Consider the following 23,204-nt stretch of genomic DNA (forward strand, 5'->3'; position numbering starts at 1 on the left):
ACTGGAGATCCCTTTCAGTTAGTCAGCATTATTTCATTTGCAGTTCAATATATTGTTTTCACTGAACCAACCATTCTCTAGGTTGTACATGCTTTGTGCAGACACACAATGTAATGTTGTGCCTCATTTGAAATTCATATCTAGTCCTAGAGTCTGACAGTACTTTTCAGTCACTTGCACAATTAGATTCTCAGTCCTAACTTGTTAACTAGAGAAAGTCGATTGTTCTTTGTCAAAGGCAGCAACATATTCTTAAGGCCATTTTTGGCTGCCAAATAAGACCCAGAGACCAATTCCAGCATTTTCTGTACAGCTTGAAATGGAGAATGGCAAGAAGCTTTGGCCTACGTGCTAGCATTTCAGTCTGATCACCCACATATGTCAGTGGGAGAAACTCCAGGCTTACTTCATTACTGGGAAAGTGGTGGTGGTTGAAAATTCCTCACTACAGTACCTTCTTGAAACTAGTGCAACTGTAGGTCTCTTCCAGAGCACCATCAGTTGGCCAAATAAATGGATAGCAAGCTTCAGTCATAGTCCCCTGTAAATGTGTCGTGTCCAGAAGTAACCTTTTGGGTTCCCACTTGCAGTGAGTTTTCTTCTGCCAATAAGGGCTGTAGTTAAGACCTGTCAGAGCACCCTTATTTCCATTTTGAAAAGAATTTCCTGAAGTATAAGCACCTTCACTGGCTATACTGTGCTTCCTCCTTTCCATGATTGATTTTGTGGGTAATACTCACAACCCTCCTGATCCCAGTGAATGGCCCTTTGATTCACCTGGCTACAGCTTGTTGATCATACCCAAGGCCAATAGTACTGACTGGACCCAGTAGGGTTCAGAGGTGTAGGTAGATAGATGAGGATCCACAAGGTCTTACCATATTAGCTTTTGTGGTTTAGGCCTTTGATTTCAGTAGGTATTTGAAGTAAGTTTAATGGTAGCTGTCCATGCAGGTGTGAGATTTCAGCATTAGGGGATGTGCCATAATGCCAAGGCTGGGCCTCATACAAGTTTGTCATGTCATTGTGCCATCTTTGGCAGGGTGAGATTGAAGCACTAGGAGGTATGTCCTAATGCCAGTACTGGTCCTGGTACAATTGCTATCTCATTGTACTATGTTTGGCAGATGTGTGCATCAACAGTGGCATCCTCTTGCCTGCCACCTGGCACATGCCCGTGACATAATTGACCCTGCATATGTCTGTTGTTCATAGGTTTGCAATTCAGAAGGTAAGGGTTGTCTGATCTCCTCATTTTCTTATGGGGAGTTTGAAGATGCACGGCCTCCAAGACAGATAAGGATAGAGTCCTTCACCATGCATCTCTCCTCCATGTGACCTCTGTTTTGGAGAAAGCTAGACTGATGAAGTCATCTGCAGCCTGTTTTGTGTTCTCCATTCCTTCTCCCAGAAATGTTTTAAGTGAATATGGGCTGAAGAGTTTAACAAAACCTTAACTGCCCCCCCCCCCCCCCAATTATGGCCCAGGCTGTGCTTTTTGGCTTTCAAGAAAGCAGATGCTGTGTTGGCTAAGTGGAGCTCAATTTGACAAGGCATCTTTGTTGACTTTTCTTTTTTTTATGCCTAGCGATTGACCCAGAGACAACAGCATTTTTTTATACTTTATTTTTTTGGTCTTCCCATCTTTTTTGACAGTCAAACTTTGCTCTTAGCTGTTCTCTTCTCTCTTCCTGTTTATTGGCCATGTTAGTATGGCGCTAGTTTCTTATTGCATGCAGGTGTAAGCCACTTGTGTATCTTGGTTCTTAAATTAGTAACACTGCATGTCCTCCTATTCTCATGTTGCAGTATTCTTACTGTGGGATCCTCCGCCATCTGCTCCTATGCAAAAGCTCGAGCCTGCTTGCTGCTAGTGTGTGGGATCTCGCATGCAGAGCCATAAACCAGGGGCTTTAAATGTGACGTCCGCATGCACAGACCTCAGAACTTTTCTGCCGCAGTCGAACGTCAGATCGATCGCTTCACTTCTCTCCTTCAAGACGTCTAAAGTTAAGTACCCCATTGGGGAAATCTTTTTATTGTTTTGCTTGAGCTTAGGTTGTTGCCTGTTCTTTAGCTGATGTCCGCTAGGAAGAGGAAATGTAGATGCGCAAGTCAAATTCTGCACAAAGGACTCCCATGTACTTGCTTATTCTGTTTATGCCAAGAACACGATCATACCTCCTGTACCGTCTGCCAGTCGTTTGTTCCCAAAACTCTCAGAAGCTGTCTGGCTGCCCTCAGTTTATACCTTGAGAACCAGAGGTTAAAGAAGCTAGCCTTACGAATGGATCCAGAGTCGGCCGCCCAGGCGGAACTGCCAAAAAAGAAGGCTAAAGTTTCTAGGCCTACCACTTGTCGGATGCCCCACCAACCATCGATATATGAGTTGAGGGGTGTCCGCTAGAACTGGTACCTTCAGTGACTACCCTTGAGGAAGCTGCTTCTGAAGTACCAGTAGGCACATCCATGGAGGTTATTCTGACGTCGGCTATTGCAAAAGTCGAGGGGGAACTGGGCTCCACAGGACAGCCATCTGTGATCCAGGATTCCAAATCCTTTTCATAGGTCAGATCCCTGAAACTAGGCCCTCAGCTTCTACAAAATCAACTCCTTTAGAAAAGAAACCGAAGTCTAAGCATTTGTCTGCTCCTTCTCAGGAACAACCAGACTGGGAGTGCTTTTCACAGTTCTTGCTGCAGGCCTTCATGGTCCTTAGGCCTTCAGCCTCCACAGCTCCCACATTGCTTGTACTAATCCCCAGGCTTACTTCAGCTGCTTCTATACCTCCTACCCTCTCCCAGGAGGAAGAAGCCTCCTCCTCCTCAGATGAGTCAGTTACTTACTCATTCCAAGTAGCTTCTCCCTTGGACTACTACTCCCCAGATGAGGATTCCATTGAGGGGGAGACATTACATTTGGAGAAACTATTACAAAAATGAGGGAGTATTTTAAGTGGGATACAGCCCAGATGACTGAAATGCAAAAAAGGTATTTTAAGCTGCTCCAGGTTGAATCACCCTCCCCATCAGCCATTCCACTGGTGATTCCAGCATACCTAGATGCATTTGCATCAGCCTCAAAGAATCCTGACTCTCAGCCTCCTGCTCCCAAGAGAGCTGAGCATTTCGATAAGGTCTCTGACTACCACAAATTTCTGGTCAAGCCCCTTTGGTGGACCCTGCTATGGTAGCAGTGGCCCCTGACAAATAGTCAAGACTTATTCCTTCCTCATCACTCCTGCCTCCAGACAAGGATAGCAAGGTAATGGACAGGCTGGGAAAGAAGATGTATACTATTTCCACTCTAGTGTTTAGGGCAATTAACTACCAGACCCATATGGTGAAATATGCACTAGATTTGGTATCATAGGCTTCATCCCTACTGTCCTCATTACCTGATTCCCCAAACAAAACACAAATAGCATCTAATCTGTCCCTGGCTTCTCAGGTTTCCAGACACACTATGAAATGCAGCTATGATGCAGCAGAGGCCTCTGCTATATCTGCAGTATCTGCTTCTGTTTTAAGCAGATATTCATGGCTTAGGCTCCAGGCCCTGTCTGAAGACTTTAAAACAAAAATTTTGGATGCACCCCTGGTTAATAAACTCCTGTTTGGACAACAGTCTGCAGACCTGTATAAAAACCTACAGGAGAAGAGTAAAGAACTCCAAGACCTGAAACACTTAATGGTCTCCCCAGTACCGAAATTTTACAGGAATTATCCTTCAAAGACCTCCTTTGTTAGGAGAGCCCCCGCCCCAGCCCACCCCTTCATCTTCCAGACATAGAACAGGGGCCAGGAAACAAACCTCCTCTAGGACAGCAGCGTTTCAGCCCCCCAACAGGCAGCCCTTTCAGGACAGAAATAATAATAATGCATTTGAGGCAGAGCACCTCACTGAATCTCTTCAAGAAGAATCTCGATAGGTGGATGGGGGATCGTAGGTTTGTCCCAGGGATTACTCCAGTGTCACTATTAGACAGAGGCACAGTAAACTAAACCTTAAAAAGGGCACAGTGTACTCAAATCAAGGGGTGGCGTAAGCCATACAGAATTGGGCTAGGCTTATAATTGCCCCAGGGCAGATAGCCTAGTATGAACTTATGACAGATGCCTGGTGTCAAAGCCATGGCCTCAATCTCAATGCCAAAAAGTGCATTGTCATCCCTTTTGGTAAAAACTCTGTACCCATGAACTAACACATAGGCGGTAGTCTACTTAACAATGAAAGTGTGATAAGAGACCTTGGGACATAGGTGGACAGTAGTCTCTCCTTTGATAATCACATCATCACAGTTGTCAGGAAATCCTTCTACGTGGCACACCTCATCACAAAAGGTTTCTTACCCAGGAAAAAAGAGGTAATTGTTCCCCTCTACTCATCACTCATTAGACCCATTATAGAGTACAATGCTCCTTTTGGTATGTACCTCACAAGACATCTACAACAACTGGAAAGGCCGCAGAAGTACCTCACAAAGAGGATTACCGGCCTCAAACAGATGCCCTACGCAGACTGTCTCAAACAACTCCAGCTTTACTCTGTCGCATATCGCCTACTCAGAGGCGATCTCTGCCTAACATATAAAGCTATGTCAAACCCAGAGCTATTGGACATGCTCCACTTAAAGAAATCCCAATCCCTCCAAGCTACACGCTCTAGGGACCTAAACCTTGTCACCACAATAAACAGAACATGCTGGAGGGATAGATTCCTGTCCCAGAGACTTCCCATACTCTGGAACAAACTACCTATCTATATCAAACAAAGCTCATTAGCACTCTTAAAGAAAAATCTTGATGATTGGATGGGAGATAGGAAATTCACCCCAGGGGATCACTTCTATGACCCTGTTTGACAGGGGCACAGGAAAATAATTTTCTTGGGTGGCAAAAGCCAGGGTACCATTTGGCTAGGCTTTTATAGGCCCTAGGGCCAATGGCCTAGTACCTACCTATGAACCTATGACTGCCTCAACCACCTTCTCTCATACCATCTCTCTCACGGTCTGCCCCTCTGGAAAAAAGTCACTTCATACTGCTGGGTCATGGCAGTAGTGGAAAAAGGATACTTTCTGTCTTGGCAGGAAAAACCCATTCCATTAGGAATCCCCCCCCCCCCAAAGAACCACCTACACCTAATCCCTCACATTATCCAGGACCTTCTTTCTCAGGGAACCATAGAACCCTCACTCTTTTCATTTACCTTGTGGCATGTCTTTATTACCATTGCTGGTATTTCTCCTCACTGTTTGTCTAGTTACCCTTATGGTACACCTTGATTACCATTTTTGCTATTTTTCTTTATCGTTTCACTGCCTTCATCACTTTTTAGATATTAGTACTGGTTATTTGCATGGCAGTTTTGAATCGTGTTAAGATGATGGAGAGACCTACTGGTTTCAAAAAGTGCTCCTTTTGTGGACATAAGATCCCTAATACAGATAGCCATTCACTATGTGTGTTTAGGTCCAGGTTATCTTGAAGTTTCTTGTGACATATGTACTAGTTGCAATAATACAGCCTTGGTTAAAAGAATAAACCTATACTAAAAGGTCTAGTTCCCTCCTCTTCTTTTTCTTCAAACTTTTTGGAGCACCATCTTCCTGTAAGAAATCTTCTGAGGATACAGCGGAGAGACCTTAAGAATTGAAGTGCTCCAATCACTCTCCTCCCTCAAATTCTTTCTCAGCTCCTCCCAAGAAGATACCAAAGTGGTTGGTTCCAGCTATCTTCAAGAGCTTGACTCCAATGAAAACAAAACCAAAATCTTTGATCTCCTCATTTGGATCCCATCAGGTCCATATCTAAATCTCTGAGGTTTTTTCTTGAACCCATGTCTTCAAGTCTCCATTCTCCCTTCCTGCAAGACGCACCTCAAAGAGCTTCCCATCCATCACCTACTTAGTCTTCCCTCAGATCATCCAGGAGCCTGTCAGAAGCAAATGTGGACAGGATGATGAAATTTCTCAGAATCCAGATTCAGTTGGATGTTTAACCGGCTCCGTCTCCCATCAAACCCGTGAGTCTCTCCACCTCTCAACCCCAGGATTTAATTCCTACAATGATCCGTCCTGTGGTTTTGGAGTTTTTGGACCCGAGATTTCAAACTGCGTCTAACAGATCTGAAGACTGGTCTGTCTTCATCTCCAACACTTTCTCTGACCCAAATGGGTACAACCTTGTCTGATCCAGAAGGATCTTTTGGCCGTAACACTGGTGCTTGATAAAGTGGAATGGGATAGTCTGATGGTTTCAGAGCCATCCCTTCTTCTCTGACCTCTGCCTTAAGGGCATTACCAGGGGTATCAAGTTCCATCCCTCACAAGCTTCCTTTGATCCGGTGGGGACAAGGCTGAGCTCCACCTTGGAGTCAGCTTTTGCGGTAGTTGAGAGAGCTTTCTCCTCTTCATTGGAGAAGACACCCCTACCCCTCCTTGAGTACACCCCACACTGAACTGCCTTCTGTGGAAGCTGGGTTTTTTCATCCTGCCCATTTGGGACAGCAGGCCAGAACAAGCCTCAAAACTGTCCTCGTCTAGGACACAGCTGGCACTTTCAAGTCCTCCCCGGAACCTCCCACTGAAGAGCCCCCCCCCCTTTGAAGAGGACGTGCAAGAGGCGGTACCTAGACTGTCCACAACAGTCATTAAGCAATGACATTGACTTTGAAGGGGAAGGGTCCCCCAGATCATCCTTTGAGGATGTTTCATTTGGAGAGATTCTCAAACTTCTGATGTAGAAAGGAGGATGGTCTTCTGGTGATCTTTATTGCTACATTCTGGCCTTGCCAAATATAGTTCCCCTTCCTTTGGCCTTATTTTCACCCTCCCTGGGTGTTGGATCATCTTCAGGACCTTCTGTTTCATCTCTTTGGGCTGTCTCACTCAGGCGTACTATCCCTCAAAATGACCGCATGATTCCTCCACTTCCAGTAATGGCTAGAGGTTCCAGGCTTTCCTCCCTTCTTTGCCACATTGGTATGTCATCCCAAAAATCTTCCACTAGGAAATCTTATAAAAGGAAATGAAAATTACTCATTATTTGGGCCCTTCAGAGTCTGTTAGACCCCTTTCTGCACCCATTCCAGCTATTCTTGATTTTCTGGCTTCTGTCTTCAATGAAGGAGCTAGTTATTCAGCTGTTGAAGTGCAGTTGGCTGCCATCTCAAATTTTCACAGTGGGTTAGATAGCTATTCCTTAAAGTTATGTAAAGCCTTCCTTAAGGATGCCTCACTGCTTCACCCTCCAATAAAAGATCCCTTATTGGTATTGAGGGTAAAGGCAAAGAGATTTCAGCATGGTTGACCCCCCATTGGTGAAAGATCACTTGCACCAGTTCTTCAGGACCCCTTTTGAACCATCAGCAAAGACTGTTAAAGTTTTTGTTCTAGAATATGCTCATTCTAGGTGCCATTACCTCAGCTAGACTGGTATCCGAATTCCAAGCACTTTCTTTTCAACCACCTTACCTGATTTTTCACAAGGACAGTGTTTCACTTCAGACTATTCTTTTCTGCATAAGGTGGTGTCAGAAGCTAGCCTCAGTCAATCAACCCACCGGTCTTCTTTCCAAAATTCTCCAATAAGGGTGAAAATATCCTTTATTATATGTTCATAGACAGCTCAGATTTTACTTTGAAGACTAAAGATTTCAGGAAGTCAAAACAACTGTTTGTATCCTTTTCTAAAGTGAAAATTGGCAAAGCAGTTTCAAAAATGGCTCTAGTCAAATGGCTCACTGATTGCTTCACCTTTATTTACAAAAACAAAGGCCAGTAATTGCCAAAATGTCCTATAGCACACCACCAGGTCTCTGGTTACATCATCTGCTTTCTGGTCTAAAGCATCTATAGATGACATAAGTGCAACTGCTACATGGTCCAGTACTCACATCTTTATAGCTCATTACAAGTTTGACATATTGCCTAGGAATAAGGGTGGCTTTTGGCACAGCAGTACTCTGGAATATCCTTCCTTGAGGACCACCCATGATGACTCTGTCCTATCAGTTAAGGAATGGACAAAAAAAGACAACATCAGATATAGATATGTTCCGCAAATGATGGGTCTTGGATCCGACTCTCAGATCCATCCTTGGCCACTCAGCAGACTTTAGATGACATAGCTCAAGCTCCTTCCCTTACCCACAATCCCCTAACTACTCGTGAATTACCGCAGATCGAATTTGCCCTCAACTTAATCACAGTGCCAAAAGTGGAAGAGGCTTCCCTTAGTAGCTTCTGAGTAAGAAACACAAAAAGTGAAAAGGTGGGAAATGGGGAAAGAAATCAGTGAAGAAAACTCTAGACTTCGCACAGCAAAAGCTAGCCAGGACTATCCCTCAGGGCATCCCAGGATCCAGACAAAAAAGGGAAGGGAGAATGGTGGGTGGGAAGTTGAGAAAGGATGAAAACAAACAACACAAATGCAGATTTATGGGTGTGTACATAACTATAATTTTATGCTAAGTGTGGCGTCAGAAGTTGAACACTATCAAACATTTGACCTTTTGGTATTTTTCCTTAATTACACTACACACATGAGGAATCCTTACTTCAGTGCATGGATGTATATTGACAGCATAGACTTTGGGTAGGACAAATCCATTTTCCTCCAAGTAATGGGATTTCCTAACTTTTCAAATTAACCCATTCTCATTTATTTTGTTTTTACAATGCATAAACTTTTGATGTGATGGGACTTAATCTCTTTTTACTTGTAGGACATGAAGCTGCTAAAACTATGGCTGCTTGTCACATAATCTCACTCCTTACCCATAATCCTGTATAGGAACTGACCCTTCAGATTGTGTCACATCAGTTTAGCGACAGTTTTACCAGGTGTTTATTAGGATCACTGTTACAGTAACCTTGGCTATATCGGTTGTATTCTGCTAAGAATGTAACAGCTAGCCAGCTTCCAAAGCTTCAGGGCATTTTCCATTCATTGAAAAATGTTCATGCTGAACTGAGCAAAAGGAGGGGTTTGTGCATCAAATCCTTCAGAGCTTTCTTGTCACCAAAAGGGTGCTCTTCTTGCAGGCTTTCAAGGACCAATAGTTGGCGAGCACTTTCCATTGCTGGGCTGATAAGTTCCCTTAGTGGGGAAATTAATACCCACCTCTATTTTTTATAACAAAAAGTGAAATTTTGTGTGAAAATATTAATTCTAAACTGGGAAACCATGATGTTTTTCGTGTTTCACTGTTGCAGTCATTACATTTGGGTTATCCCTGCCATGGTAGCCCTTGGCTGTCTCGAATACCAGAGACTTAGTATTTCTGCATCGGTTGCTGTCACATGAGGACTAATGTCAGGTTGTCAGTGGTATATAAAGTAATGCAGCCGATGCCATCATGTCAGTCTTTCTAGCCATGGAGCCCGAACCAGAAGCAGTTTGCACTAGTGCCGGTCGGCCACTACCTGAGTTTTCATTTTCGAATTGAAGTTGAAGTCTTCTAAAGCTAAGTACCCTGTTGGGAATCCTTTTTTCTTGTACTAACCGATGTCAGAAAAAGTTAATAATTGTCTTGCCTGTGGAAAGCAAATACCACACTGAGACTTCCTCTCTTCACTTGCCTAGGACCAAACCACAACCTCCCCCGTTGTCACTTGTGTGCTTTAACGCCAGAACTGTCATCGGGCCCTTTTTGTAGCCAGATATTTTCGTTTACAGTCCTTGAATTCCGATTTGGCTTCGATAAGCCATCCGACAGCAGATCTTCCGAAAAAACGTAAAGACAAAGATGGACCACACAGGTTCAAATCTTCCGATGACATTTCCGTTAAGCTAGTAGTCATTACTCCGGTACTCAGCGAGGCGCTTTTACAGCCCCTGATGCCCGCTTCAATTGATTTGCAGGCCGCTACCGTGACCCTTTTGGAGTCTTCTATGCTGCAAAACTCATCATCATCTAAGGATCCTGCGGTCGTCTCTACCTTGGATGGGTCCGAACTGCTGAGCAGGCACCGGCTTCCAAGGAAGTCCTTTGCACCTCCAAATCTCGACACAAACCGATGTCGTCTTTCGTGACTACTGTCTTTCGAAAACAACTGAGTTCCTTAGGCACAGGGTTTGAACCACACCCAAGAAACTGACTACCCACTCTCAGGCACTTGCTAACTTGCCTCACTCTTAACTGTTTAAAATGGCAGAAGACCGTATCATGCTGATCAGGGGAAACCAAGCTATCCCTTCAAAAAGGAAAAGAGATCTGTCCCTTGAAGTTCTGTCTGAACAAGAGTCAGATGAATCTGATGCATCTGACTATGAAGACATGCAGCTCCTCTCCACTTATGAGGATTCTGATGCAGAGGCATCCATTCCTTCAGCCTCTCCCCCAGATGATTTTTTCCTTTGGGGAAACCCTGCGTACTTTAAGGGAGCATTTCCAGTGGGAGAGTCAGGACTACCCTCCATCTAAAAAGAGACTCTGGGAATTCCTAGAACTTCTGCAACACAGACCCTTGGCCACCCCCCCCCCCCCCCCAAGTCCTGGATGTGGTGGATGATGTTTTCTTTGAATCCAGCTTGACTCCTGATGCCCAACCTCCTGCTTCCAGAAAACTAGACAGGTACTTACAGAGTCCCTGACTCGCACAAATAGATTTTTAAAAATGCAAAAGCTGACTCTGAGGTCATTTCTCAAAGGCCAAAAGGGATTCAAGCAACCTCAGCTTAGAATCCCACCCCCTCAGACAGGGATTCCCGAGCATTGGACAGATGGGGTAAAAAAAGTATACACCTCAGCTACTCTTGCTGTCAGGGCACTAAATTGTCAGTTCCATATGCTTAAATATTAGCAACATACCTTGGAACTCCTTAAACCAAAAATGTCCTCCTTCCCTGCTTGGGCATAATCTAAAGATTTACAAGACGTAATGCATTCTTCAAGTCAAGTAACTAAACACACCTTGCACTGTGGTTTTGACGCACTAGAAGCTTCTTGCAGGCCAGCAGTCACTGGATCTGTCATTAGAAGACATGCATTGCTTAAGGAACAACCCCTGCCAGACTATGTCAAATCTAAATTGTTGGATGCACCCTTGCACAAAGATAACTCATTTAGCACCAAGGCAGAAGAGGTGTTAAACATGGAAGAAAAAGCAAAATCTATGCAAACAGTTAGATTTCTTACAGATCCAGCAGGCATTTACCCTCCAAGCACTGGTCCTTTCTTGCTCTAAGTAAACAGGCCCAGCCTAGGGCCCGTGGAAACAACCCCCCCCCCCCAGACAGCAGCCCCAGGGAATTGTTGCGATATAAGCAGTGGACTACCTCCACTTCAAAAGCAGGGAGTTCTAAGCCACCCCCTTATGGTAAGAACTCACAATGACTCACCTCCTCCCGACCTCCCCTCTGACCACCTTCACATGAAAACTCTCCTTTCACTCAAGCACCTGGGCCTCCATTACCAAGGACCAGTGGGTTCTGAACATTGTGCCTCAGGGATACAAATTCTCCTTCCACACCCTTCCAACCCCAGAAGGGTTCCCAGATCTACCACCAAATCAGTGGGCAAAGGCAAGGCTGAAAAGCAAATCCATTCCCTGCTCTCTTTGAGGGCATTAGAGCACGTTCCTGCAGAACAGGTAGGCCAAGGCTTTTTCTCCAGACTTTTTCTGGTGCCCAGAAAAGAGGACACCTGGTGCCCCATCTTCTGTCTATCCATTCTAAACAACTTCCTGGTGATCCCAAAATTCAAAATGCTCACCCTCCACCATCTGCTGCCCATGCTCTCCATGGACACTTGGCTAGCCAACCTGGATCTAAGAGGCCTACCTCACCATTCCTATCAGGGAATCTTGCAGAAAATATCTCCGCTTCAGGGCAGGATCTCAACACTTTCAGTTCTCTGTGCTTCGTTTTGGCTTATCTACTGCTCCCAGAGTTTTCACAAAATGCCTGGCTCCAGCCATTGCCTTTTGCAGACAAAGAAATATTCAAATTTACCCCTACTTAGACGACTGCCTTATTCAGGCAGACAGCCAGGAAAAGCTGCTCAAACACCAGGCCTTTGTTAAAAGTCTACTAACCTCCCTAGGATACACAATCAGCAAAAATAAATCAAAACAGGTGCCCAGCCCAAAGGATAATCTTCCTGGGAGCAAGTCTGGACACAGCATCCCAGATGGCATACCTTACACCAGAGAAACAAATTTTCCTGTCAGCCTACTTCTCTCAACTGGCTACCAGGCCCCAGCTTTCTGCAAGGAAAGTCCTGCAAGCTCAGGGGTTCATGGCATCTTGCATACTCCTCATTCCGTATGCAAGGCTGCATATGAGGAAACTTAAGTGGTACCTAAAGAGCCTTTGGTGTCAACACTCTCAAGACCTGGAAACGCTTCTACCTAGAATTTCTTGCCTCAGAAAGGAATTTCTTTGGTGAGCAACAGCATACTCCCACAACAAGGGACTGCCCTTCTTCCCACACCCCGCCGCCCAGACCCTCACCACAGACATGTCAGACTACACTTGGGGTGCACACCTGGACGACAGGTGCATACAGGGCCAATGGATCCCACAACAAATCCCTCTGCACATCATTCAAAAAGAGATGATAGCTGTGCAGCACGCCTTGATAGCTTTCAAATCCCTTCTCTGTCCAGGGATTCTCCTGATCAAAACAGGCAACACCACCACTGTGATGTGGTACATCGACAAGCAAGGAGGGACTCTCTTTTGCGCTCTATGCAAGCTGGCCATGACCCTTTGGCTCACAGCCTCTTCCATGCAAATACACCTGTTAGCACAATACCTATCAGGCTCGCTCAACTCCCTTGCAGACCAATTAAGCAGAAACCTTTTGGACCCACATGAGTGGCAGCTCAACAGAAGTACCTTCTTCCTAATAACTCAGAAATGGGGAACCCCGAAGGTCAACCTCTTTGCCTCCCACACCAACCATCAGCTCAGCAAATTCTGCACCCGGAGGCATCACTGCATGGCTTGGAAAGTGGATGCCCTGTCCTTTCCTTGGGTAAACCTCTCTGTCTATGCCTTTCCTCCCCTACCTCTCATCCCCAGGGTGCTGCTCAAAATAAGGGGGAAAAAAACAAGTACCATTCTTATAGCTCCAGACTGGTCCCGACAGCACTGGTACCCCTTGCTGTGCAGCCTGTCCCAGCTGCCTCCATGGCATCTTCCTCAGATTCCAAACCTCCTAATCCAGAGGGAAAGGGGTATTCATGCATCTCCAGTTGCAGACACTCAATTTGGCAGCTTGGCTTATTCCCTAAACCCAAACCAATTTGCCATCCTCGGTAAACTGGCTCTGGATGTTATCTGTGAGGCCAGACGCCCTAGCTCCAGAAAGTCTTATGCAGATGAACGGAAAATGTTCTGCACATGGATCCAGGCTAAGGGGGCCAATACAGCACAGTCCTCCATCCCTCTCGCCTTGGATTACTTAGCTGACCTACTACACAGTGGTCTCTCCTTCTCCTCTATAAAAATTCATGCCTTTGCTATTCCTGCTCTTTTTCCTACTGAGCAGCCCCTTTTCTCATACCCTTTGATCAAACAGTTTCTCAGAGGGTTTAGTAACTTGAGGCTCCCCAGAAGGGCACCAACACCAGCTTGGGACCTTAACTTTGTCTTGTAAAAGCTCACCCTGCCTCCTTTCGAACCAGCTTCTTCTGCAGAGCTAAAATTTCTCTCCTGGAAGACAGCCTTCCTTCTGGCCATCACTTCAGCCTGAAGAGTCTGAGCTGCAAGCACTCATGGCTGTGGAACCCTTCATCATCTTCCATGCAGACTGGGTATCCCTCAGAACTAACCCATTCTTCATGCCCAATGTGGTGTCCAGTGTGGTTCTCAACCAATCCATTAATTTGCCCACCTTCTTTTCTAATCCCCAGAACAAGGGGGAAAGGATTCTTCACTCTCTCTAGATGTGCACAGACCGCTCCAATACTATCTGAACAGGACTAAACCCTTCAGAAGGTCTGATCAATTGGTGGTTAGCTTTGCTACAGGGGCAGAAGGCAAAGCCATCTCCAAGCAAACAATTTATAAATGTATAGCACACTGCATCCATTTCTGCTACAAACAGCATGGTAAGCCTCCCCTCAAGGGGGTCAGGACACACTCCACCAGAGCAGCCTCCTCTTCAGCTTTCCTCAGAGGAGTCCCCACCAGGGACATCCTGGAGGCTGCCACTTGGACATCTGTTCACACTTTTACCAAGCATTACCACCTGCCTCTCCTCCAAATCTTGGGCAGGGTTTGCCTCTGCAGTCTTGCAGGGCATCCTAGCCAGTCCCTAGCTTCCTTGACTGTCTCCACCCATTTCCTCAGCTTTGGGAATCTACCCGAATGTGATGACTGCAACAGTGAAACACGAAGAACATAGTGCAGTTGTGTACACTTACCATAAATGTAGATGTTGGTGTGTATTCACTGTTGCAGTCCTGGTTTCCTTCCCTCCATCCCCCTTTTTTCTCCTCCTTTTGTTACCATTCTTCCTTGTTGTTCTCCTTTCCTTACAAGGGACATATTGGTATTTATTTTCCACTGTTTGGGTTCTTCCACCAGAACCTGGCCCCCTACTTTGGGGGCTCCTGACAGGTTAGTGCAAGAAAAACAGATGTAATGATGTCAGCTGCCTTACTGACGACCTGATGTCAGTCCTCAAGCGACAGCAACCAACGCAGAAATACTAAGTCTCTGGTATTCGGGCCGGTCTAGGGCTACCCTGACAGGGATAACCCAAATGTGATGACTGCAACAGTGAATACACTTGAACATCTACATTTAATGTAAGTGTACACAACTGTACTTTTTATTGGCTGTCACCTGACTTTCAGTAACTTTTAAACAGGAGCATTACTTTCTTTTTTTACACAAAAGTTGTTTAAAATAATTTAAAACAATTTTTTCTGCGGTAAAAGTTGTGCTGTTTTACTTTTTGGGGCTGGAATAAGTGTCTAAGGAGCTTGTTCTTTCATGGAAAAAGTTTTTTTTTTTTCACTACTTGTTTTACCAGCTACTGCTGCCAGGCTCCCCCAGGCATCATGCATCTTTTTAAATTTGGTTGTGGACCATTCTGTTGTGTTCTTCCTTCTTTCGGCCCCAAAAAGAAGAAAATTTAATAAGCAGCCTTTGACACCAGAGCAGGCTGCTGAAGTGCCTCAGCGGCATATGGCTGACTCTGGTGTGGTCATTTCTGGTTCCTCTCACCATTCATATTTTTCCTTGGCTCTCTCTGGTGAACTTTCTCGGCCACCATCGACAGGGGATTAGACACGTCCTCTGTGGCTGTTAGAGTGCAGTTGGCAAGCAAGCAAGAGGCACTTTTGTCAGTCTTGGCAGAAAAAGCAGGGAATAGCCCTCTGCATAGCAGCCAGAATGCTATGCCTGCCCCTAGGGAGGTTTTTCCTGAAAACAAATGAGTCTGCTTCTCCAGGAATTCCTTTTAGAAAAAAAAAAAACAGAAACTTAGACATTTTTTTTTGTTTCAATCATTTTAAACAGGATTAGTTATTGGGCTTAGCTCAGGGTTTAGTTCAGGCGGATGACCCTTCGGGTTTAGCTGTTTCTGGATTAGGGGGAAAAAAAAGATTCTTCATTTTCTGAAGAGGTTCATTTTTTGAACCAGAAAATGATTGTGATGAGAGATCCTGTTTTTTATTTTTTTTCTCAGGTTTCTAATTCAGGCTCTGAGGAGATTGACTTCTGCCAATCCCTTTAAATGATTTGTTTTCATTGAAACTGTTTCCAGAATTTATCTTTTGTTTCAATGGGAGCATAATGACATTATAGAGTTCTTGAAGAAATACTATGATATATTACAGTGAAATGTTCCTGAACCTTCTCCATTTCCTCCTATTCTTTCAGCACTGGAGGATGTTTTTTGTTACAGTCTGTAAATTTCCTGGCAGCCAGCCTGCAACCTCCAAGGGAAGCAGTTAGATTATATAAAATTCTTCAAGCTTTTAACTTTTGTACATTCATTCCAGATCAGACCCAGCAGCTATTGCTTCAGTGAACCCAGCTGCTGCTTAAACATCTGGTTAATACCAATCCATCTACTTCTGACAAGGACGGGAAAGCTTTCTAGAGATTTGGAAAAAGTGTATTCTTCAGCAACATGTGCTCATATGCTGAAAGTTCATGCTTGCCCTTTTTGAGAGCATGATGAATATTATGGCATCTGTTTCCTTTTCTGAGGAAGTTTTTTTCTTGTGTAATCTGATTGCTTCTGTGTCTCAAGTGTCTGCTCACTATTTGAAATGTGCTCAAGGTGCTGCTGATGCTTCTGTAACTGTTTTGAGGTTTGCTTGGCTGCATTCTGAAAACATTCCAGACATTTTGAATTTTCTCTGATAGAAAATTAGATTTTGGACCGTCTGCTGAACAGATCATGAAAATGTGTGATGAGAGAGGAAAGGCTAATTCTAGGAATATCCGATTTTTCAGCCTTCCTTCTCCAAGTTTGCCAGGGGATTTAATGCAACTCCTACAACCTTCTTTAAAATAAATAAGTAAATAAATAAACTTTGCAAGCTAGTGGTAAGCAAATGTTTAAAAACAATGGCAAGGAAGTTCCAAAAAGAAAGCTGGGAACACTTCCCCTCCCCTCTCCCACCCTGGCAAACCCTTGTACTTCCAGAAAGACTGAACCTCCATTTCTGTCTTTGGCAACAGATAGTTTCAGACAGATGGATTATAATAGTAATCCATCAAGATTTCAGATGATAGTGGGGTTTATCCCTCCTTTTCTAGGGATTCCCCCTCATCTGCAAAACCAGATTCATCTTTTTCCCTTGTCATTCAGTACTTATTGTTTCAGAGGTGATAGAACCAACCCTCCCACACACACAGTCAGGGGAGGGGTTTTATTCAAAAGTGTTTCTGCTGCCAAAGAAAGAAGATTCTTGGAGATCATCTCTGGAGCTTTCCTTTCTGAACCTGTTTTTGATCGTGCCAAATTTCAAAATGTTCTCTCCAGAACTTGTTGCACCTTGTTCCCCTTTTGAGTTTTTGATGATCTTCTATTTAAAAAGATGCATATTACATTCCTATAGATCCAGACTTCAAACATTTCTTAATGTTTTCTGTGTCTGGATGACTTTATCATTTGTGTTATTGTCCTTTGCTTTAGCCACTGCTCCAAGGGTATTCACATAGTGCTGGCTCTTGTGATAGCCCACTATAGACTGCAAGTGGCATCCATCCTCTATGTAAGGGATCTTCTACACAGACTGGAGTTCCAGGAAAGCATGCAAAGTCTTTAACTCCTCACAGATTGGTTTTCCTGGGACATATCCCATGTACCTCAGTTCAAAGAGATTTGCTTCATCAGGAAAAAGTAGCTCTGTTCCTGAGTTGTTCTACTCAGATTACTGTCTCAGACAGAGAATTTCTCAGGATTTTGGGTCTCCTGGCATCTGTGATTCTCATGATCCCTCTTGCAAGACTCTGCATGAGAAAACCAGGTAATATCTGAAATCAGTATGGTCCCAACATCAGCATCTAACATTCCATATTCTAGTTTTGAGGTTTGTGACAAGGAAGATGTGTTGGAAGAGAGACCAAATTTATCAGAATCCAGATCTCCAATTTTCCCTCCCAGCTCCAGTACACTCTTTAACAGGTGCCTCAGACTTTGCTCTGGGAACTGTGCTTATGGGAATAAAAGTGCAGGGTATTTGGAACAAAAGACTGACCAAAACAAGTAAACATAAAATAAATGCTGGAACTTGTACATTCTCTCAACTCCCTGTCATCTGTGATTCCTAGGACCTGTATAAGTATTTATGTACCACATTACTCTGGTGTAGTCTGTAAACAGGGTGCCATATCTTACCGTCTGTCCAGCCTAGCCATGATAGCCTGGGGTATAGACTTTCAGCACAATCGTACTCTGCTGGCATCTTACATATTGTCAGAGCACAAATTGTGTGGCAGTCAAGGTGAGCAGTACGCAGACAGACCCTCATGATTGGAAATTGAATTGGGAGTTTTCCAGGAATTGATACAGCTGTGGGGAACACCTCAAGTAGATATCTTTACCTCCACTCTGAAACATCAAGTGGCAAAAAGTGTGCTCCAGGATTCCATGCAAGAAGGCCCGGACGACCAATGCTTTTTTAATTTTTCTTGGACATTAATGTTTTTGTATGCTTTTCCACTCTTTCTGCTAATATGCAGGGTTATTCTAAAAATTCAGGACTCTCCAAAGATCATTGTGGCGAATCCCTTCTGGTCCAAGCATTAATGTTTCTTTTGGAAATTACCAGAGGCAATTTCCTCAAGCTTCTTCACAGAATGGATCTACTCACACAAGACAAGGTATGTGTGATGCATATGAATCTCCAAACAACTGCAACTAACTGCCTGGATGATAGTTGTAATACCTTTTAGGCACCTTTTTTATGAGGACATGCAGCAGGTAATAAAGGAGGCAAGAAAACATGCTACTATAAAAGATATTTATTAGTAACTGGAAAAGGTTTTCTAGTTGATGGCAAGAAAGGGACTGACATACATTCAAGACTAGTGTTTCTGTGGGTGCGTACTTGTGTGCGTTACTATCTGGCCTGTCTTACTCCTCTGTCAAGCTTCATTTATTAGCTATTTCATTGTGCTTGCCCATTGGAACTCACTCTTTCAATGCAGTCTTGTGAAAGTGTTTTTCAAAGGGGTATTGCATACCAAGCCTCCCAGAATACAGGTGGCTTCTCCTTGGGATCGTAATTCTGTGTCAGCAAAACTAACTTTTTCTCCATTTAAACTATATTGTCAGGCTGATTTGAGATTCTTAAAATGGAAAAAGTGTTACTCTTCTTGCAGAGATCAGGACAATTAGTTATTTGAGTTGCAAGCTCTTAAGGTGGTTTAACTCTATCTCATTTTACAAAAAGATAGACTAATCCTTCATTCTTGCTTAAAGTAGTATCCAAGTTTACATTGAGCCAAGCTGTTTCAACTTTCTTCATTCCAGAACCTAAAAATAAGGGAGAAGGGATACTCCATACCTTGGATGTCCACAGACAACTTTGGTAGTATCTTGACAGAACAAAATATTTCAGGAACTCTGATTATTTTTCTTCGTTTATTGTGAAGTAAAAAAAACTGTGTCAAAACAGACTTTCCAAGTAGTTGTCTCTTTCTATTACCTTTTGTTATATCCACCACCACAAGGTAATTCCAGGCAAGGTCAGGGCTCATTCTGCTAGGGTCTTTGCTTGATCTGTGGCTTTTTGGAAAAGGGTAGATTCTGTAAGTTTTCTAGAAGTAGTTATTTGGTCCTCTGTGCATACTATTACAAAGCACTATAAACTATAGATTCCTTTTCCAGGCCTAGAATGGGCTTTGCTAGGACCATTCTCCAGGAATTCCTAAACCCTAAGTCGAATGCCGCAGTGATCCCAGTGATGAACATAGTACAGTATTTTTAAGTAATCTTACCATAATTGTAGATGTTCAAATGATCACTGTTGCAGTAGCTGCTGGCTCCCTCTTACCCACTTTATTCTTATGTTTTTGTTGCCAAGGGGAGTACTTTTATTTTTCTAACATTGTCCTAGTCTGGGCTTTAGCCTCCCTCTTTATGCTGGCATGAAAGCTCTGGCCTTTGCTTCAAAACCCATCTTTCATCAGCTTAGCTGAAGCTGACTAATGGTTTGGGTATAAGGAAGGTGTCCTGAAACTTTGGAAGCTGGCAGGATGTAACCCATATAGCTAAGGCTACTGCAGTGGTGATCATTCAGATATTTACTGTTAGGGTATGTTTATCTGACACTACTGTCCTTTCTCCCAAGCTACTGTTTTTGGAATACTTTGAACAATTTTTGTCTTGGGTACGTTTACTTGAATTTGCACGTTTAAGCTGCATTATCCTCTGTCAGTCAGACATCTTAATCCTGCATGTTTTAGGCCAGAATTTCTTTTCTTTAAATTCCTGATTGTTTTCAGCATTTTGTTTCTTGAATGCAGTTCTTTTTGACATTTTCCTTTTTGTGTAATGATCTAGCTGTGAGTACAAGTTCCAGTTATGTTTAGACAGTGCTGCACAGTTTTATTTCCTGAATGTATTGTCACTGGGGATGCACAAGCCAGTGCATTTCTTTGTGCCGGTCCCAAGCCTGGATAAATGGGGAGGGTTGCGTCAGGAAGGGCATCAGACGTAAAATTTTGCCAAATCATACGTGCAGACAAAAGTACACATATACATACCGGATCGGTCGAGGCCCGGGTTAACATCGACCGCCACCAGTACTGTTGGCCAACAGGGTGCTGGCGGAAATTGGGCTACTGTTGGCCGAAGGAGGAGAACAGGCAGAAAGCATGGCCGAAGGCAGGTAAAGGCTAGGACTGTGATAGTGAGGGTCGGAACTTTGAATGTTGGCAGTACGACTGGTATAGGGAGAGAGCTAGCTGATATGATGGACCAAAGGAAGGTTGGTATATTGTGTGTGCAAGAGACCAGATGGAAGTGGAGCAAGGCTAGGTGTATCGGAGGCGGGTTCAAATTGTTTTATCATGGTGTGGATGAGAGGAGAAATGGCGTAGGCATTATCCTGAAGGAACAGTATGCTAAGAGTGTTTTGGAGGTGAAAAGAGTGTCGGATAGAGTGATGTTTATGAAGCCGGAAATTGATGGTGTAATGATGAATGTTGTTAGTGCTTATGCTCCACAAGTTGGGTGTGCGATGGATGAGAGAGAAAAATTTTGGAGTGAGTTGGATGAAGTGGTGATGACTGTACCCAAGGGTGAGAGACTGGTGATTGGAGCAGATTTCAATGGGCATGTTGGTGAAGGGAACAGAGGGGATGAGGAAGTGATGGATAGGTATGGTGTTAAGCAAAGGAATGCAGAAGGTCAGATGGTAGTGGATTTTGCGAAAAGGATGGACATGGCTGTTTGAATACATATTTTAACAAGAGGGAGGAGTATAGGGTGACATACAAGAGTGGACGAAGATGCACACAGGTGGATTATATCTTATGTAGAAGGGCCAGTCTGAAGGAGATTGGAGACTCTAAAGTGGTGGCAGGGGAAAGTGTAGTTAGGCAGCATAGGTTGGTGGTTTGTAGGATGACATTGGTGATCAAGAAGAGGAGGATGAGTGTGAGGGCAGCACCAAGGATCAAATGGTGGAAATTGAAAAATGGTAATTGTGAGGTGATGTTCAGGGAAGAGTTAAGACAGGCACTGGGTGGCAGTGAAGAGTTACCGAATAGATGGGTAACTATAGCTGAGCTAGTAAGAGAGGTGGCTAGAAAGGTGCTTGGTGTGACATCTGGAAAGAGGAAGGAGGACAAGGAGACCTGGTGGTGGAATGAAGAAGTACAGGAGAGTATACAGAGAAAGAGGTTGGTGAAGAAGAAGTGGGATTGTCAGAGAGATGAAAGTAGACAAGAGTATAAGGAGATGAAGTGCATGGCAAAGAGAGAGGTGGTGAAGGCTAAGGATAAGGTGTATGACGAGTTGTATAAAAGGTTGGACACTAAGGAGGGATTAAAGGACCTGTACCGATTGGCTAGACAGCGGGACCGAGCTAGTAAAGATGTGCAGCAGGTAAGGGTGATAAAGGATAATGAGGGAAACATACTCGCAAGTGAGGAGAGTGTGTTGAGCAGATGGAAAGAGTAATTTGAGGGGCTAATGAATGAAGAGAATGAGAGGGAGAGAAGGTTGGATGATGTGAGGATAGTCTATCATGAAGTGCAGTGGATTAGCAAGGAGGAAGTAAGGATAGCTATGAAGAGGATGAAGAATGGAAAGGCTGTTGGTTCAGATGACATACCTGTGGAAGCATGGAGGTGTTTAGGTGAAATGACAGTGGAGTTTTTAACTAGATTATTTAATGAAATCTTGGAAAGTGATAGGATGCCTGAGGAATGGAGAAAAGTGTTTTGGTACCGATTTTTAAGAATAAGGGTGATGTGCAGAGCTGTAGTAACTACAGAGGGATTAAATTAATCAGTCACAGCATAAAGTTATGGGAAAGAGTAGTGGAAGCTAGGTTAAGAAGGGAGGTGATGATTAGTGATCAGCAGTATGGTTTCATGCTAGGAAAGAGCACTACAGATGCTATGTTTGCTTAGAGAGTGTTGATAGAGAAGTACAGAGAATGTCAGAAGGAATTGCATTGTGTCTTTGTGGATTTCGATAAAGCATATGATAGGGTGCCTAGAGAGGAGTTGTGGTATTGTATGAGGAAGTCGGGAGTATCAGAGAAGTATGTAAGAGTGGTACAGGATATGTACGAGGGTAGTGTGACAGCGGTGGGCGTGACAAATGTGTTTAAGGTGGAGGTGGGATTACATCAAGGTTCAGCTCTGAGCCCTTTCTTATTTGTAATTGTGATGGACAGGTTGAGAGACGAGATCATACAGGAGTCCTCATGGACTATGTTTGCAGATGACATTGTGATCTGTAGTGAGAGCAGGGAACAGGTAGAGGAGACCCTGGAGAGGTGGAGATATGCTCTAGTGAGAAGAGGAATGAAGGTCAGCAGGACTAAGACAGAATATATGTGTGTGAATGAGAGGGAGGATAAAGGAATGGTGAGGATGCAGGGAGTAGAGGTGGCGAAGGTGGATGACTTTAAATACTTGGGATCAACAATTCAGAGTAATGGTGAGTGTGAAAAAGAGGTGAAGGAGAGAGTACAGGCAGGATGGAGTGGGTGGAGAAGAGTGTCAGGAGTGATTTGTGACAGACTAGTACCAGTAAGAGTGAAAGGAAAGGTCTACAAGAGGGCAGTGAGACCAGCTATGTTATATGGGTTGGAGACTGTGGCATTGACAAAAAGGCAGGAGTCAGAGGTTGACGTGGCAGAGCTGAAGATGTTAAGATTTGCACTGGGTGTGACGAGGATGGACAGGATTAGGAATAAGTATATTAGAGCGTCAGCCCAGGTTGGAAGGTTTGGAGACAAAGCCAGAGGGGCAAGATTACGTTGGTTTGGACATGTGCTGAGGAGGGATGCAGAGTATATTGGGAAAAAGATGCTAAGGATGAAGCTGCCAGGTAACAGGAAAAGAGGAAGGCCTAAGATAAGGTTTATGGATGTGGTGAAAGAGGACATGCAGGTGGTTGGTGTGACAGAGCAAGATGCTGAGGACAGGAAGGCATGGAAACAGTTGATCTGCTGTGGCGACCCCTGACGGGAGCAGCCAAAAGAAGATTATTATCTGTTTTGGGAAGTTCATAGGTAATGTAAGGGTTTTTTTTTTTTTTTT

General features: G+C 44.1%; 1 protein-coding gene across 1 annotated transcript in view; it reads left to right on the plus strand.

The window, feature by feature from the left end:
- Window positions 1-23,204, plus strand: part of LOC122789622 (serine/threonine-protein phosphatase 2A 56 kDa regulatory subunit delta isoform-like) — a 1,584,804-nt gene that overhangs the window by 619,636 nt on the left and 941,964 nt on the right. The window lies entirely within an intron of this gene.

The sequence above is a fragment of the Protopterus annectens genome, chromosome 1.part0 (genome assembly GCF_019279795.1).
Source record: "Protopterus annectens isolate FY-2018-M chromosome 1.part0, PAN1.0, whole genome shotgun sequence".
Taxonomy (NCBI): domain Eukaryota; kingdom Metazoa; phylum Chordata; order Ceratodontiformes; family Protopteridae; genus Protopterus; species Protopterus annectens.